Source organism: Larimichthys crocea, chromosome IX, assembly GCF_000972845.2.
Source record: "Larimichthys crocea isolate SSNF chromosome IX, L_crocea_2.0, whole genome shotgun sequence".
NCBI classification, from domain to species: Eukaryota; Metazoa; Chordata; class Actinopteri; family Sciaenidae; genus Larimichthys; species Larimichthys crocea.
This window is the reverse complement of record NC_040019.1, coordinates 9983043-10003111: the sequence shown is the minus strand read 5'-3', so window position 1 is coordinate 10003111 and position 20069 is coordinate 9983043. Positions and strand designations below refer to the sequence as shown.

The 20069-nt window shown below is 38.4% G+C and overlaps 1 protein-coding gene across 2 annotated transcripts in view; it reads left to right on the top strand.

Moving 5' to 3' along the window:
- The window catches only part of brinp1 (bone morphogenetic protein/retinoic acid inducible neural-specific 1), a 141085-nt gene that overhangs the window by 26396 nt on the left and 94620 nt on the right, over nucleotides 1-20069 (top strand). The window contains exon 1 of one of the 2 annotated variants that reach the window (XM_027282112.1): nucleotides 4920-5409. The exons of the other annotated variant lie outside the window; for it this stretch is intronic. The gene's annotated coding sequence lies outside the window, so the exon portion shown is untranslated. Of the gene's footprint in view, nucleotides 1-4919; nucleotides 5410-20069 lie in introns of those variants that run through there. 2 annotated transcript variants of the gene reach the window in all.

Below are 20069 nucleotides of genomic sequence, written 5' to 3'. Positions count from 1 at the left end.
TTACTATTTATTTATTTTATTTTTTTCTAAATAAAATATCCAATCACATTGATCACAAAATGTTTGTTCAGTGACTGTGGCTATTTAATGGATTTCACAAACAATCTTGGTTGTAAGAATTATTTAGAAATCAAAACGTGTCTTGACAGTCAGAAAGGAAGGGAGGGGAAAAAGGCCTCCAAGCTTCTGAGGAGACAAGCGAGGACATTGGGACACAATGTAAACAGTAATGGTGGTTCACAAACTAAAGATAAACAGTGTTTGTTAGCAATGGTGCAGAACATTAAGGAGCACAGCATTTGGCAGACAATTTGCAAAGCAAATATGTACACTGTCGCAGAAAATAACAGTGCAGTCTATTTTAGATTGGACTTCGAGAGTTTGATTTTAGTTTTCATCCAAATTCACCAATAAGACCTTCATATATCTGTAAAACCGCCGTCCTGTCAGCTCTGCCTGGGGAACGCTTTCGCTGAATTTATTTGTCTGAAAGGTGATGTAGAAGCAGAACAACAGAACACCTCATTTTATCTCTAATACCTGCTATGCCAAATGCCCAAGAAGTCTGTTTGCTCACCAGGTCTCTGTCCAACAATCGACAAACATTCAAAATTGAAGATCATGCTCTATATGTTCAGAGGGGGTTTAGTGGGCTTGAAATATTATATTATTATTATTATTATATAATATGAATATTTTTGTGCGTGTGTGAGATTGTGTGGTACACGATGGAATTCAAATCACATTTTTCAAATAATTAATATATTGCCAATTATTCTTTTTCATATGTTTGCCTCTTCTTTTAATCCTCCTTTTTAGTTTGCCAACAATTCCTCACCAGCACATCCTCTCTGCAGATGGGGGAAATTTAAAATATGCATCCTACCAACAGTCTGCTTGTCATCACTCAACCATACACACACACCACACACACACTGCTACACATTGCTTCAGACAGGCGTACCCAGTGCAGCGGTGGTGTTGATGGTTCACTATGGTATTCATGACCAGCATGCATAGTTTTTTTTTATTTTTATTTTTTTTATACCCAGTACTTCTCCACCATCCACAGTCACACATGGAAAACATACCTAAAAAAAACACAGTAAATACTTTGCTTGCTTTGACGTGTTTGATAAAGCCATGACATTTTCAGTCTCTGAAAATCCAGTCTGTCCTTACATAGTGACTCATATATCAGAGAGAGTCTGACAGTGACTTGTGAATCGTTTGACAATGTGGCATTAGAGTACATGCCTGTAGATCCAGGTTGAAAGTATTTGGAGAGTTCCTTTTCCCCCGGTGACAGTAAATCTTGGAATATGCTAATGAACAAAGTTGAAGGGAAGTTTCAAATTAAAAGCTACGACCAATAGAATTATGAAATGTAACGACTTCAATGATCCCTGGAGTATTTTATGTCTACTAATGCAAAGGCAACTTGTCACGTGTCACCACCACTTCCAGGCTAATGACTCTGTAATGGCCCCATTTATCCATTTAGCCTCATTGAGTTCTCGGCAATACTGGTCCCGCCAGGTTCTTTGCCCTTTGGTGAATGCTTCAAACACTTGACTGCAAGTGGACCATTGGGGAACTAGTGAGTTGCAAAGCTGTCAGTACATTGGGTGGTACACCGTACATCGGGGTGTATTGGAATCTGTAAAAACTGTAATGTACAGCTTTGATCAGTCAGTGCAGTAGAATGTCTCTGGATTGCATTTCTGTTTTGTTCAATTACTCAAAATTTTGGAAGAAGAGGCAAATTTTTAAACTTCAAAACATTGAAACTGCACAAGAGGACCCTTACTTTTTAAGCAGCCATCGTTAACCGGACCAAAAGATGATTTGAGACAGAGTTTCAGCAGCTTGATATTAAGTTAAGCTTTCATCCATATGATTTTATTGAGGTTCAATAGTAGAGTACAGCTGTGGAATATAGTATTTGGAGTATCTAGTATCAGAGGTGGTATTAGGATTAAAATGGGAGGAATTATCGTTAAATAATACCTAGAATTGCAAGAGATGTTGGTACATAAGAAAGTGACTAACTTACTATGGTGTTTTTATTATTATTTAGACATATTAATTATTAGTAGTCACTTTAGTGAATGTGACTGTGAATGATTGTTTGTCTCTATGTGTCCTGTGATGAACTGGCAACTTGTACAGGGTCTACCCTGCCTCTCTCCCCATACCAGCTGTGATAGGCTCCAGCCTCCGCAACTCTGATAAGGATAAGCGGCTCAGAAAATGGATGGATGGATGAATAAGTACTAGTAGTATTAGTAGTAGTAGTAGTAAACGGATTTGTTCAAATAACAACACCAAAAAGCAAACAAATACAAATATCCCATTGCCAAAAAACACCCATATATTGGAGACTGCTGAATGTCATAATTGTGTGCTGCATTGTCCTGCTCTTACAAAAGGTGAAGTGTAGTAACTTACACATAGTAATAAACAGTGTCAAACAGAGTGTGTGGGCTATGACTTAGACTTCATTTTAGAATGATGACAGTAATTTTACTCCCACAAGATCTGAAGTTACTGGGGCTTTACTAATGCTTTTAGTTTTGTGTTGTGATTAAGTTACTGGGGCTTTACTAATGCTTTTAGTTTTGTGTTGTGATTTATATGGGTTTAGGTTATTCAAAACTGTAATTGAGGGAGAATATAACGCTATAATGTTGCCACCTTGAAAGCTTGACATTCTAAGTAAAGCAGGTGATTTGTAATGACTAAGCTACTAATAAGCTGGTAACATGCATATCATTAAGCGACAAATGAGTAATGTAACTTGCATGTGCAACGGTGCTCTACTGTAATGATCAAGTATCATTCATAAGTCATGCACCGCATAAGATCAAAGACACATAAGCAGCCTGTGCACAGTTGCTGGAGGTGTGGAGGTCAACAATCCCCAGTCATTAAATCTGTAACCAGGATTTTAGAAAAAATGGCTGAGTTTCGCAGTGATACCCCACCACCTGAACTAATTTGGCTATATTTTCAGTCGAATGTATCTCTCTACATGATGAGATGATGTCTAAATGTTTTTCAAAAAACCTTCTTACAGTGCTTAAAAAATATAATTCTAGTGAAGAAATACAGAACCCCCTTTATTCTAATTATCTTCTTCTTCTTTCTTTGGTCTAAACCGGACAAATGTAAAAATATTGACAGTAGAAATTTTTAAAAATCAACCTCAAACCTCAAATCTGCATCTAACTGTAGAATGTGAACTTTTAATGAAGTCATTACAACCCCCCAGATTTAGAGAAACAGTACAGAAACTATGACCCTGCCAGTCATCAAACAAAAGAGGTTTATGGTCTATATACTGTATGCATGTAGTGAATAAAACAGCTGACAGTACACTGTCACTATGACCTAACCTTGCTGATCGACCTAACATCTACATGTATATTGTAGGCCTCTTCAGTTGCATTTCAGAACTATGGACAGATCCACTAGCATTTAAATAGTGCTGTATTTCAGCACCAAGGACAGCACATATAGAATTCTAGTGAATCTATCTTTCAGCACCATGGACAGCGACCAGAATTATACTTTTAAAATGTCTTACAGAAACTCAGAAATACATTTAAAATGATCTTTCTGCATCATGGACAGGAATAAAAACCAGACTAAATGTGGTTTACAAAATAAAAACTCTGCTAAAATGTCTCTTCATTTTCGTTGACTAAAACCAGACGACACAAAATGTTATAACATTATTTCATCTCGTTGTTATTATTATTTTGCAGTATTTCTGTTTCCTGTGTCTCACTCCGGGGGCTGCATCAGGTTGCGCTGCGCAGTCGCAGTCGACGTCACTTTCTCGACCCCCACTCGTGGCATTTTTTAGAAGATGCAGTGGGTTCGCGTTAACGACAGACAACTGGGGCCAATGGCTGGCCAGCCGGGGTTCATCATTGGGAGAAATGTGTGTGTACTTCTAACATGTTTGGTTGGTAAAATAAATATGTTGTAAATTCAAATCAGAGCGTCTTACATGTCTGGAATGGATGTATTCTTGAGTCTTTAAGGTAACAGTAATATAATAATAAGACAACTTGTTTGAATTGTGAAATTAGTTTGGCTAAAAGAACATTTTTGGTTTCATCTAGACTACTAGGTACTTATACTATATTGACTGGGTTAAATTGAATCGCATTACTAAAAACAGACTGAAATACAATTTTCATTGACTAGACTAGACTAAAATGTCATCAGTTTTCATCGACTAAAACTAGACGAAAAGAGTCATGGATAATTCTGACTAATATACTGATATAATATAATGTACTAATACTAATATAATCTAAAATGCTCAGACTTTTAGTCGACCAGACTAAAAAGAGTATGAACGTGACTAAAACTAATAAAAACTAATGTGACAGCTTGATACAAAGACTAGACTAAGACTAAAATGGAAACAGGCCAAAATAAACACTGGTTTCAGCTGTGCTGCCGTGCTGCAGCTACCAGTGTTTCACTTTCAGATAAAGTTAGACTCCACGGAGCCTGGTCTATGGGGGATTTTTCAGAAGCCAGACTTTTTCAAGGCGAGTCATTCCAAGTTTACATTAACACAGTCATACTGTACAGTCACGTTGTGTTTTATGCAAAGTACACAGCCCACACGTGGCATAGTGTGGCACCTTCTGTGCAACTCACCGCCTTCTCACTTTGTTGCTGTTTTTCGATTTTTCTCAAAAACTCTCATGCTGATTAAATCATGAAGCGTATCTTCCCCTATGCTTAGATCTCCCACTCCAATTTTCCGCACTAATTAGTAACGCTGAAACTATCTATGGTGGTCAACCCGTAGCCTTGCTGTAAATATGTTACCTATGAGCAGAGAAAAGTCACGACAGGGCTTCTTATCCTCATCCACCCTCCGTTCCCTTGCCTTCCACCTCATACAGTCCAGACCCACCCCTTACTGTCTGCCATGACCGTCCTCTACAATATGAGACTGTATTCTTTGTACCTCCCCTTTCTCGCCCTCAGTCTGTGCATCCCAGCCTCCCTTCCTAGATATCCATCCCACACCTCTCCACCCGCAAACGGCTCCTACGGTGAGAGGAAAAAAAGAGAACAGAACAGTTTCAAACACGTCGGCATAAATCTCACATCCAGAGCTCCCCTTTTTTCCTCCTTTCCCTTCCTGACGGACTTCATTACTTTATTCCTCTGTGCGCCAATGCCCGAGACCACGCCGAAACGAAGGATTTTTTTCCCTTGAGCATGAAAAGGATTGCCAAATCATCCGCAATCCAACATCACCGACTGAGCCACCAGCATGAGCACTGGATACATATGCTCCAGCAGAAGTTGTTGGCTAGAGAACTAACAAACCTTGGACCACAAATACAGCTAAGAGAGGAGAGTCAGTTTTAGGTAAGTACGGCTATCCCGGCTTGGACCTCTAACATAATATCAGGGTATGTTATGTATATTTTTTTTCTGTCCATCACTGACCACGAGGTAGTGATCGGGTAGGCAGGGCTATATTGTGGCACAATTATGGCGATGTTGCATGGTCAGCATGTTACTCGGGTGGCCGGTGGCGTCCTTTTTTCAGAATGGAGGCAATTTGTTCTTCTCACTGTGAAAGCTATACCTTTTTTTTTTTTAAATAATCGGCGTGCGAAGTCCTTTCAAGCTCCGCCCGGGCTGAATGTCGAAACGGTGCGTTCCGAGGCTATTTCCAAATAATAACACGCGTCTTCTAATCTTATAAACCCCCCATCATCTCCAAACGGTATGCAAATGAGTTGATTCTCCCGATTATGCATTTCTCTCTGCACGTTGTGAGACAGCATCTTTCCCGATGTGATGCTGCAGAAGTGCGGACATAAAGGAGCCAAAGAGAAAAGAGAAGAAGAAGAAGAAGAAGAAGAAGAAGGAGAAGAAGAAAAACAGAGGGAGAAACAATGATCTCAGGATTTTTAGGGGGTTTGCATATTAAGCAGACGTGCCGCGCGGCTTTAATGAATGGCTTTACAGGGGCAACATTCAGAGTGAAGGTGTATTTGCAGGCCTACGGATCACTGTGCAGTCGACATCAATATTTGTATTCAAGCTATTTCTCTCTTTTTTTTTCTTTTTTTTCAACATCCATGTTCATCAATTCCAGGAAACTGCCTTATCCATTAACTAAAAGTGAGTGTCATCGCAGCCTGGATATTGGATATGGAATGAGTTGCGGTCAGGCTTCCTGTCATTATTATTATTTTCTGTAGATTCCATGTTAGGGATAAATCACTGCCTGTAATGAATTCTCTGAAAGCAGATAGTCCACCGGATCTGTGTTTATGTGTACGTGTCTGCGTTGGACGTGGCTCTGAGCGCATGAGAGTGCGCGTGCATGCAAGCAAGCAAGCACGAACATGCTTGTTTGGTGTGTGTGTGCGCGCGTGCATGTGTCTGTGTGTGTGTGTGTCACCAGTAAGACAAAGTTGGCGTTCCGTGATCCCTCAAGTTGCTTTGATTGCTGTTCCACTGACTAACAGCGAGGGGAGCTCATGCTCTTTTACACAAGGTGTCATTATGTGGCTAAAGGCAAGATAACTGTGCATGAGACTGATACCAACTCTATGAAATTAGAGAAGTGGCTTCTGTTTTTAAATTGGTCCGGAAGCATTATCAACACTTCCATGACTGCTACTGCAATTCTTGTTTTGTTTGTCACTCTGGTGCTTTTGGAAAGTGAGCCCAATCAGATGCGCTCACAAAGTATTGACAAATGTATCTGCTGGGGAAAAAAATAAATAAATAAAAAATCACTTCTGGCAGTCAGTCTCATGTTAAAAAGTATGAATGGTCCACCATGGACAATCCGAGTGAAACACACAGTTTACCCTTTAAAGAGCAAGTTTTAAAAAAGGTGGCAAAAGTGGCACCCGGGCTACGAATAATCCTGCATGCCGGATGTGAACTTTAAGTTTTAAGTTTTAATGTTTGAAATGAGCATTATATTGACAGCAAGTCAATACGCTCTGCAATATTGTTCTGTGTTTTTCTCCAAATGCAGTGCAGAAAATTGCACTGGCAGGGAAATTGCAGAAGAAAAGCTGCCTTATTCAATACGCCTCATTCAATCTGGTGGCCTTTTCAATAGTAAAACATTGGCAACATGTAATCATTTTCAGAGGGAAAGCATTCCACATCACATTGCCAAAATGAAAATGCCAGCAGTAGCTTAAAGCTGTATTTGTGTCATGGCTTTAGATGACCCAGTGTTGATGATGCTTTCAAGGACTGAAAGAGAACATTCAGCAGCAGAGGTCCTTTTACAGACCTTGGCATTGCAACTTACTGATGAATTGTCTGCAAAACATGTGGCGGTGTTTCTTAAAAGTCAAAGAAATAAACACCCATAAACATAATTAGAAGGATTGGATGACAGAATTAATGCATTCACCTTTTGCACACAGAGCTGCTCCGTGTAGTGTCTTGTTTATAAGATACCATTGGCAAACTGTCTTTGTGGTAGACAGAGAACAGTACTAGCCTTGTACTGGCAGAAACCGGCATCTCTCTTTCTGTCTCTCTCTTTGTATTCTTGCGTTGGCACGACATTGTTTTCATGTGGGTGCTGGCTGCAGCTGTAGTGGCCAGAAGGCTGCCTCCCAAGAGGCTTTTTAAAAAAAAAATCTGTTTTTATGGGAAACAAACAACAGGGTCACATAATGACATGTGACAAAGTGTCACAGAAAATGCTGGTGAGTTTACAATATTTTAGAGAGGCAGCTGAATCATTTGACCTCCAGTAAGGGCTGTCTGACCTGTGCACTGCTGCTATCAGTCCCGTAAGACCGCATGTGTCTAACAATCCTTGTACAGTATGATATTCAAAAAAGAATTTTCAGCCGGCAGGCTCATAATTAAAGGGTTGGTAGCTCATCACAAGTGGTTAATTGCATTCTTGCACACCATAAAATTTAAACCCTGTTAAGCCTTGATTAACAGTTCCAGAAGGGAATTTAGATCAATTTTTTCAATGGCATTTAAAAAAGAAAAAAAAAAAAACTTCATCCGAACATTTATGTAGAGTGACACTCCCATGCACAGTTCACTGTAGCAAAAACAAGGACTTATTATACACAAAGACAACCATAATTTTGAAATTCATAACTTGGATCTATTGCCTTTCCCTATCTTTGCCAGTTACCGGAGCCACAGAAATTTGTGTGACGCCTCAGGGGAGCCGAAAACAGGGTTGGAAAATCCTCAACATCCTCACAACACTGACCGTTTTTATTGTTAATAAACTGTTTAAGCATTCAGTTCACACGCTTCATTTGTATGCAGTGGTCTCTGTCCGGTCTCTCTGCATCTCCCTCTTTCTCTTCACAGTAGGAGACCACAGTCTGAATGTTTGTTCAGCAAAACATGAGCACCATTTTTATCATACAATCAAGACATAAATTGCACATCAAAAGTTTGCAAGCAAGCAGAAATCTATTATTCATCAGACAAATATACATATGCATTTTCAGTTCCTGAAGGCAAAGCCTATTGTGACTTGCTTTTCCTGCAGATGAACTTGATGTTACGTAAAACAATCATTAAATATTAAATTTATTTGCAGGAGCTGCAGGCATAGAATTTTGCACTGGAATGCTAATTTGCAATATATAATATATTTTGTTGTTATTGGTCACCCAAAAGAAAACATCAGCTGATGACCTTGATGTTATGTATGACTGGCATAATTTCACTAGTATGCATCAGCAGTGCCAAATGTCAGTAAAACCAAGAAAAAAAGAAAAAAGCCCTCCTCATATACTCGTTCATGAAGATTTCTGCTTTCAAATATGCAAAAGCATACTTTGCATATTTGTTTAACCCACACAGTCCTCTGCAAACTATGCATCATGACCTAACATTTGGTGGTTGCCAGGTAGGAGATGCCAGATAGAAATGTGATGCTGAATTGAATCTCTACAAACCTGACCCCTGAGTCATTAAGCTCTGCCAAGGAGCTCGGTTATTACTCCTTAAAAATATGATATCTCTGACAACATAGTAATAACTACAGTAATTTATCTTGCTTGATACCGCCTTAGTCTTGGTCTTTGCTGGCTTGCTGATAGCTCTGGTTGTACAATTTTCTGCCCTGTGTTGCCGAGTAGGAGAGGGTGAGAGATGTTTTGATCTGCTGTGGTCTTTCACATCACTGAACAACAGAGGTCTGCACTGTCCGGCGATTACATATACAGTAGAAACTCTAACTTAATTTGCTTCACTATTGCTTCCCATGTTCCCTCCAGTAATATGATTTGATGTACTTCAGTCTGGAAGTTGTGTCTGAGGTATTTTTTTTTTTTTATAACAGTCTTCTCAGTGGTAAAATATCTTAAGGCCCTAATTTGTATGGAGATGACCAGGATTTGTCAATTTTCTTGTGGAGATTTTATTTCCCACCTTCATCGGTTTGGTAATTTTGTGGGAAGCCAAGGTATGAATACATTTAGGGGAACAGGACATATCTACAGAACTACTATATGTTTTTGTACTGTTCCGTTTTTTGGTGTTATATGCTACAATACCACAAACCCTAACCTTAACCCACCATTTGACGACTAAATCTCGCTTAAAGTATTGTTAAAGTTCCTTTAATCAATATTTCTACATTAACAATGGATCAAATGACTAAGTATAATGAGAAAGGTGTTGCTAGTTTTGATGGATCCACAGAGAATTACCACCAGTCACAGGGCTTATTGTTTTGGTTTTAGGGCAACTTGCAGATGCATCGCAGATGCGGCACGCAGCTGTTTTTCAAAAAGAAAAGAACATAAACCCACTGTATGCTACCTGTCCAGCATGAATGGCAGCTTGTTTTAATGCCCCCATGTGGCCAAAAAATGTCAATTATCAATTGTCTGTTTCTGGTTAGGCCACTTAAATGGCTTGGTTTAACCCAGCACATCAATCTAACACCACAACATTTCACTACAAATGTCACTACAATGCATTGGCCAAGGAACATTATAAATTAGGTGCCTCCTTGGCCATATACTCAGCTCATGATGCCATAGAGAGGTTAAAGAAAATTACTTACTTTACTTACTTTAAACTTTTTTCTTACTTTTAGCAGAATTTGATCAGAATTACTGCAGAATTGCAGAATCAAAACGCAACCTTTCAAAACAGACATACATACCAATCCACTCTGGGCAACCTTGTGAGAGTAATTTCTTTCTATCCTCATGCCTTCTGGCTCGGTGTTTTTGTGTTATTCACAGCTTCCGGCGTTCTACAATACAGTTGCCACTGCACTGACAGTGATTTCCAGGCTACACGTGGAAAACAATAGCTCACACAGATCCACAGACTATTTTCTGTATAGTAACCCTGTATTCTCATCAAAAACATTGTGTTTCCAGAGGTGCATCAATATCACGTTATCCCTTTCTCTCTTCCCAAAGTTTTAAGTTGGGTAGTGGAAGGACATTGTTCTATCACATAACTCTGTCACATCTGCCTTAGTTACAAATCTCAGTCATCAGTACATTATTTTATGCATGTAAATATGCTCACTCACCTACTGAGTGCTGCCTTCAGGGCATAATGGGAAAAGGCAAATAAGGCAAGAAACTAAATAATTCATATAATTGTACTGTGTGAATCTTCATCTTTTATAATTCATTTGGGTCATTATGGACAGACAAAACTGTCCAATTGAGCCAGTTTAGTTTTAAAAACCAGTTGATCCTGTCAGTGTGAAGTGTGTCAGTGGAGCACACCATAAGCTTTTAATTGGAATGAGAGGATCAGATTTGATTGGCAATAAAATGACCAAATCTATGGTTATATTGAAGTGGACTGGAGCCAGAAGTTTGTCCCAGCAATTGTTCAAGGAATAATGAACATGAAGGTTTATAATCTCGCTAAGCAGGATTCATAACTGAAACTCGCAAATGGTGAAATCCATTTCATTTTCTTACAACTCAATTAGATATGTAACTTAATTTTCAACGTGCATCTCTTAAGGAATGCATTAAAATGGTCTAATCCTGCTGTTAAAGTTTCTAAACAAATCCAAAGCATTACTTATGTCTCAGCTAAGTGGCTGTCTGTTTAAAAAAAAGACTAATTTTGAGATGTGTGCAATCATGGGAACGTTATCTTTCTGAAAAAATTTAATTAGCCGTCTAACAGAAAGGTTTTAATCTTTTCCAATCCTTCGTGTGCTGACTAGCAAACGAGAAGCACTCCCAACTGCAGCATTCTAGGTAACCCCCAATTATTCTTTAAGAATAGAGAAACATTTGCTGAAACATTTAAAATTGTCTGAAATTAATGATATGATGCCTGGATGGATATGAGAAGCTTCCATTGTCAGAAATTCTCAACATGTTTTGAGAAATTAAACAGGAGCAGTCATTTGGTAGATGGGGTAGATTCATAGACTGACCCATGACTGATGAGATGCTTGTGAGTCAATGCACTGTTGGCTCAAGCTTGTGGCTCTCAGTATCACTGACCTATATTGCAGATCAGGGCAGTGGAAGCCTACAATGCAGCAAATGACTGATCAGTTATGAATATCCTGAGCAGAGTGAAGGATAATATTATGATGTGCTGTAAATCTGGATAAGCTGCCATAGGGATAAAAACATTAACTCAACGATTTTAGCTTTCTTATCTACTCCTATTGCTGTTATGTTGCTATTGGATCAGCATGGGTATACTGATTTTATTGTGTCTGTTATCGCCAATTTGTGGCCTCACTTGTAATCTAATTGTGAAATGAATACGTACCCTGGCACTGATTACAAACTGCGTCCACAAATTATGGAAATTTACTTTCCTTTCCCACAAACTGGGTTTTATGTTGATTGTGAATACTATGATTTAGATTACTGTCTAAAGCCTCTTTGAGACGTGCACCTCTGTACATAAATTTTATGTATTTTTTATGATTTGTCTAGCTGGGACAATGCATAATATATATGTAGTGCCAGATAGAGCTAAAAGCTCATATTCAGCTCTCTGGGTGGAGGCCAACTAGTGATGTGCAGGTTACAGAGAGGGGAGAAAAAGATATCGATTAGTGTCAGTGGTAGTATATAAATTAAAACTAATACTAATAAAAATTGGATACACACCCAAAGAAACACCAAATAACAACTACCCTGAAACAAACAACAGAACAAGAACAATACTAGAATCTAGTCAGCACACCTTCCGCAAGCGCAACCCCATTAAAGACTGGCAATTCATCAGTACAAGACATCACCAACCAAACATTCAGTACCAATGCTGGCCACATTTAGTTTCTAAACTCCATGGCTACAGAGAGGATTGTCCTTTTTAAAAAAAATAAAAAAATAAAACATCTGGCTGCATCAAAATGTTGCGTCTTTGCCCGAATGTTGTTAATTTTGACTGCCAGGTCTGCATGCTATTACAAACTGTTTAAGAGTTTGTGACTGCCAGGTCTGCATGCTATTACAAACTGTTTAAGAGTTTGTGGTGGTAAATGTCAAAAGATTATACCTATTAAATATATTACAATAATAATGATAATTAGTTTTTTTGTTTGAATATATAGTTTAATAATAATTTAGTAATTTAGTCTTATATATATGTTATATCTGAATAATTTACTGTAGATAGATAGAGATTGAAGAAAGTTAGATATATAATGCAGCAGTTGCACTTTAAAGTGTTAATTTCACAAAATTTTAATAATTGAAATATATCCCAACTCAAGTCTAAACACTCACACACTTTTTTGTATAACTTTCAACTTGTTCAGGTGCATGAGTGGATATTGTGGGATAAACAAATCATGTTTTCTGTATTTTCTGACATCATAGACATAAAGTGGACATCATTTGTAGGAGAAACAGTTGATTAGTGCAGCATTCTCTTTCTGTAAAGAACTTTATTGCTGTAAAAGGCATTGTGCTCGTGACTCCAGAAGTAGCACATGAATGACCTGACACAGCACTTTCCCAGAAGCACCAACCTATAGATTTTATGTACCTGACCTTGCCTGTGCCTGTATACTGTATGTGTGTGTCTTTGAGCATCTTTTAAGTGGCCGAGGCTGAAAATCTGCCACGACAGCAGACATGTATATTAATTAGAATTCTAAACATAGATCCTTCATGTTCACTAATGTCAGTCCTACATGTCCCGATGGATGGACCATTAGCACATTTGCATTCTTAGTATGTGACTTTTACTGCTTAAGCACTGCATCCTGTCACATGTAGCCCGGGGAACATTGATTGACTACAGATCCATGCATATTTGTGATCATTTGACATTGCCTTCAGGGGCTGTCGCTATGGTAACTCTTCTAACCTTGTATCATGTCTTCAACTGGTGTTAAGAAAAGAAAAGAAAAAAATGTACATGTATGCACAGCAGTGAGTTTCTCAATGACCTCTCTCTTTAAAACTGATGTGGATTCACTGCTGTACTTAGATTTTCATGACTGCTTGTGTTTGAAAGGAAAATTCACACCTGAAGGCTGTTATATTGTTCTGGACATTATTGAATATGAGATAGATTTGCCTCAGGATGAAGAATATGATTAAAAAAATAATAAATAAAATATTATATTCCAGGCCTGCAAGTGTCGCTTTTATTTCTTAGCCTCTAAAGAGTCTTTTATGTTTTGATAAATGTTTGAAGTTCTCCATATATGACAATAATTAAGCTAACAAATACAGCGTGCATGCAGAGCATGTAATGATTGCATCATAGCAACAGTCAAAGAAGTAATATAATTTGCAGCTATTTTAGATTTAGTCTGACGAAAAGGCTTGTTAGAGCTAATCTCATTTTTAGTTCACCATGAGTCAAACACAACAGAAGCTTTTTGGATCAGTTGCGGTTTGTTTCAGAAAAGCCGTTACACTTGAGTCAATTTTTGTTAAAAATGTTTTCTGTCATTAAGCTAATTTCATTAGGCTAATCAGTCTTGCAATAAGGAAAGTGATGGCATTAAGTGTTGAAATTTGTAAAGCAACATACTTTACTGTAATAGTGATGTGGCGGCGGGTTTGCGTCAACTGGAAAATATTATGTGATTGGGTGAGCGGGTAAAGTGGCAAAGTAGTTTTTGGAATCATTTATTAATAACTTGCAGAAACGTTGCGTGCGGTCGTCCACCTTTCCCCTGCTCCTCCTCTTCTCTTTGTCACTCTCTTTCAAACACACATGTGGGGTGCTGTGCAATCCAGCAACTATCACATCCAGTGGTTAGCTCAGCTGGTCGGTGTTTGAAGCGTGTCGGAATAGGTTAAATGCAGGAACTGTGACTCTTTTTCTACACAGCGTAGCTCAACACAAGATTAAAAAAAAGATCAGTCTATAGACATTTTGTTCAAATTCACTTCAAGAGAGAGAGGGAGAGGAAAAATGAAGTTCATGTCCTTAATGAGGGGTTAGTTTCTTAAATGCTATTCAACCATAAAGAACACATTTGGAACAATTAGTGTGTTTATTTAGCCTAGATCTTCTCACTTTACATTGTGCGGGTGAGAAAGAGAGCACTCTTAGCCGCTCCCAGCAGCAGGATCAGGCCCTTAGAGAGCACCACAGCACTCAGTCCTGACAATTGTGCTACTATAATACAAACAGTTGGTGGTTTGTGGGTCAGGTCTCTTATTTTTCAAGGGGAAAATATTTAATAGCCCACTACTAACATTTTATCTTTTATTATCAACCACAACAAAACATTTTGTCATATTTTCTATTATCAAAGATCTATTTTCAGCAAGTCAGAGTCTTGCTATAGTCATGGGAAAAACAGGTCATTAATTTACATTTTTTTATCACGTTTTTTGTTAATGAAATCAACACTGAATCAAAGTCTGTTGTGCAATGTGTACAAAGCTTGAGGGCCTCTTATACGTGACTTACAGTTATTAAAGATGTATGTGCTTTGAAAGGAGTTGGAAAGATTATAGAATTATGATGAAACCAGATCCCAAAGTTAAAATCTTCTCTCTTTTTACTCAGTTCAAAGGGGAGTGAACTGGGATTAAATATCTCCAAAAAGCAAGAACTAAAACTGAACCCTGCCAAATCCCACATGGAATGTCCATTGAAGATGAAACAAGCAAGCAGATGTTGAGTGAAAGAAACTGAAGCAGATGGAACTGTTTATCTTAGACCCACTCTAATGAATAAATGTACTGGAAAGCTACATCTTGCAATATTGATGACCATTCTGTAAAATGCATAAATGTGACCATTACTTTAATAAAGTAATGTAATTACTACTTAGTCTTGTGACACTTCAGAGGTCTATCTCCTTAAAAAAAAATCACAGTCTCATTGTGGGCACTTACTGTAACACCAAAGCTATTATTTTTATCCATAAAGAATACCAGCTGTGTTATTAAAAGTATTTTCTTTTATAATCCTGCATGAAAAAGGTCAATCTACAAAAGTGCTCACAGTTTGCAGGAAAGAGAGTTAGGTCTGGTTTCAGAAAAGAGGATCAAGCATTGCATATTTAAAAGTAGAAAGGGAACTGTGGCCAGGGAACAAGTAAAAATAGACAAAATGTTGAATCAATTTAATTTGAAACTTAGTAGGACAATTTATCGGACCAACTGGGGAATAATACCAGATTTCTTAACATTTCTTCACCTTGCTTAATGATTTTATTACTTCTTCTGCTCATGAAAGTTCTTAACGCTCATCAAAATCAGAATACAATGTTTATAAGTGGAAATACGCTTTGAGGCGGTTGCTGCTCTCTTCAGCGTTGTATAAACATTCTCATATTATTCCGTTTTAATATTTTAATTAATAAGCGTGTATAAGATTCCCTTGTACTAGTTGATGTAAATTGTCCTATATAAATAACAAAGAATAAACATATTTCTTGTCATTGTGAAAAACTTAAAGCTAGCTGCTCCTAGAAACTGCTTCTGCGTCAATTGAAAATAATGTAAGATTAAATATTCTCCCATTCCCAAATTGGCTAACATGAGCACAAGTGTCAAGCTGAGTGTATGAAGTGAAATGAAATCACAATTAAAATTATTTGGCTAATACACTACATACACATTTTATCTTATCTACACTGGGCCTAGTCAATTGGCACTGCTTTTTTAAAAATATGTCTCTGTCTAGCAAGCTAGAATTAAATGGTACCACCATCTCCAAACAGCTAGTTAATGTGTTTAATTTCCAGTCTGTTTGTTAAAATATATAATATTCGGACCAATTTCTGGAAAATCTAAAGAGAGACGCTGCTAAAGTGCTAAATTTGATTGCTTCCTATGATCACAGCCATACTACCCTAGTGCAGTCATGGATGGACCAAAAGAGAGCTACAGCAGCTTCCCTTGAGAAAGGCGAAAAGTCCTCTTACAAACTCAGAATCCGTGAAAGAGAGCATGCTGGCTGTCGCTGATGAGGAAAATGATGAAATTAAACATAGCACAGGTTTGAAATTCTAGCCACAGATATTTTTGAAATGCTGTTAGAAAAAAAAAAAAGTGAGCTTTCTGGCACAAATATTTCATACTATATTAACCTCATTATTTCATAGTTAGACTGCTTGCGATAGTAATGCATAATCACCACTTGGTTGCTTGCAGACTCAACTAAATATTTAAATTCTTCTGTATGACAGGATGGAACAAAACAGTCTCAGTGCAACAGAGGCTTTCATGCACTGTTGGACTCCATTCGCCTCTACTTTGGTTTCAGTGAAGGCTGTTGGGATTACTAATAAACAATGGCAGTGGGTTGCCAGGTGGCAACCTATTGTGATTGTCTGGTGAAGAGATGAGACTCAACCAGCTGGCCATTCTCTACCACTGATGTCAGCCGCTATCCCTTACACCGCACGTGTGTAGTGTTCATTAGAAAGAGATGCTTGCTCTGCTGTACAATCATCCTCTCTAGGTTACAATCCTCTCATAGACTGGGGGCAAGACTTGTACTGAATGTTTATAATAGCAGTTTACTAGTGTTAAGTAGAGAGCGTAGTATTGTATGGTTTCATGCGGTGTAAGCTGGTGCCTTTGTGCTCCAGCTGCAGCTGCCTTATGTGAGTCTAGTACTGTGAATACGACTTCAAAGAGGAGACGATTGGAGGGTGAATAAAAGCTCCAAGTCAGTCAATTGGCCCTGAATCGCCGGAACTTAACTGCAATATCAGCAGTGCAAAAAAGTGGCTGGCGTGGTCAACTTTTTTCTCGACTTAACTTGCTCAGCCCCTCACATTGACATCAGGGCCAGGTGGATGGGGAGGAAGTGGAAGGAAAGGAAGCAGTGTGCTCGATTTATCAGTAATTATGGAGTGCTATTTTCTCTGTCTCCTATCTATGTCTGCCCTGGGAAGCAGTAGCCATTCTTTAATCTTGACACCCGGTGATCATGTAACACAAGGAAGTGCCTATTAGAGGTGGAGAGAAATTGGAGGGGCCCTCTCTCCTGATCCTCTTTTAGGGGAGTTGGGGTGACAGATATGGGGAGTATGGGGATACATGAAGGGGTAGAGGGAGAAAGGGGTTGACGGGAGATGGAGGTTGAGGTAGTGAGGACAATTATGGAACTGGTTTTCAAAACTCAAGAGGTTTTTGAAGGGAGTGAGGTTAATGGGAACATCCAGGGAATCTTCTGTAGGTTTTTTTCTTCTAGTGTATATATATATAAAAAAAGAGACTTGCCAAAGGACACATTTTGATTTTCTTTCGAAATAAACTAAAACAACTGTAATAATGTGAAATTCAGTTGTAAAGCAGAACATGTACTTATGCTTCTTCCTCTGGGCTTGCTTTGCAGTGAGTCAAACATAATCAAGAAAATGTCGGGGGCAATTATGCTTTGGGATGATGTATTAGATAGCAAGCAAGCAAGCCCACATTTTGTGTTTCAATATCTCTTTTGCTTTGTGTTCAAGACTATATCCTCCAGCCAAAACAGACTGAACACCTCTGTGAAACACAAAAACAAAACAAAAAAACAACAACTTCTTTGCAGTCTTTTCATGGAGAGGCAACGTCCAGACCCAAGAAGCCAAACAGATACAGTTCATTCTTTCTACGTTCGTTCTTAATTTGATAAAACTGTATACCCTCTACAAAGTCAATCCATATGCAGGAAATAATACATCAAAATGTTCCCAATTTAATTAATTCTGAAACACTTCAGTGGGTGACACACTTGTTGCCTTCTGTCAAAACTGCAAAGGCATTGGAAATACACATTGATTGAGGCTCTTAACATGAATAATTTGTTTTCTCAACCATGTGCAGTGCCGCCAGCGCTGTGCCAACCTGGCACCTCACGCGATTAACAGTTCTCTTCTAATTTTGGAGGAACACGAAAACACCAAGTGCCAAGATTAATGCAATCAGTCTTATATGTTGTTCTCTACACAGAGAAGATAGACAGTAAGTGTTTGAACTATGAATATAGGATCACAAATCAGTCCACAGTGGGCCTATTTGTTACGCTGAAATGCCATTTTAGCACGAAAACCCTACAAAATCCGACAAGCATGCCTGAGCCAGACAGGGAAAAGATTTGTGTTTCAGTCAGATTTGTGTTTGAATCAAATTGCCGACAGTGTGCTGCCTGGGAGAAGATGCACAGTGTGAACTGTAATTCAGAGGCATCTCGTATATGATTTAATCATTCAATGCACTGTGATTTACTGTGAGCATGTTGTGCTATATTTAATTCCCAACCAATTAAATATAGATGTAATGCTAGGATGTTGTAGGTTTTCTAGATACTGGGTTGTTAAAGTTACATCATTGTTTGACATGTTGCTTGCTAGAACTGACAATATGTTTTTTTTGGAAGATCCTAGCTTTTAAATCTTGGCCCTGGTCCTTAATTCAGTTCAGTTTTCTCTGTGTTTACATGGAGTTTCTACCCCCAAATCATCTTTGTTCCATCTGATTCTTAACAATATCCTAAACTAAGGACTTTTCTCAAAACTTGTTGGTAATTGAGTGTTGGAAAATAGATGGTTCATCTAAAAATCAGTAGTCTAATGTAATTACTGTAGTCATGCCATCGGTCACCCATGTGTTCATTGGTATATGTGTAATCTTCTGTAAAATATGACACATTACCAGTGTGTGTCTCATTGATCTTGTATTGGTGCTCACTCAACCACATAAATACACAGACAGTGTGTCCAACATTTTGCAACCAGAATAATAATAAAAAACCCCAAAACAAAACAAAACATTGCTTAAATCTTAAGGGACAGGAACTAATACACATTTACATATTACGCAGACACACAAAAACACACACACACACGCATACACGTGTACCATCCCCAGAGACCTTTGTGCTGCCTTGCTGATGGAGCTGTTGTTAGTTTTAATGATGGAGAGGCTAGTCCAGGTGAGGCTAGCCTGAGCAGCATCCTCTCTGGTGTTTTTGCAGACTCAGCACACCAACACGACACCAATGTAGGGCAGAGAAGAGGCAACGTGGCATATTCAAGATACACCGGTGAGCAGAAAAACAAAAGTGCTATGGTAGTAGCCTTTGGCGGAGTAACAGTCTGGCTACATTCAATGAAGAACACTTCTGGAAACAGATTCCATTTAAAAGAGACACAGATAGTGACTTGAGATTATATTCTGCCAACGTACTATTGAGCTCAGTAGAGATTCCACAGAGTGTGCTTGTACTTTGATTCTCTGATCCAATGTTCTGAAAGCAGATCACATTTAAAAGGGCAGTTCTAAAAACAGATCACATTTAAAAGAGACATGGATAGCGGCTTTAGATTATATTCTGCGAACGTACTATTGCGAGTGCAGGAGCGATTCTACAAAATGTGCTTGTGGTTTGATGCTCTGATCTAATGTTCTTTTGTTTGAATGGTTCATGGGACACGTCTTTTATCACTGTAATTGAGCTTAGCTAAAGTTTAATAAGAAAGACTGCTTCATTTTTAATTCTCTCACCTCTAGGCTACGATTTCATTCATTACTCCAAGTCACGCCTCTCGGCTACATTCCTTTTATTTCCCACCTCCCGCCATTATAACATCAGTTCAAATTTAAAGTGGCAACCTTCTCCTTTGTTCATCG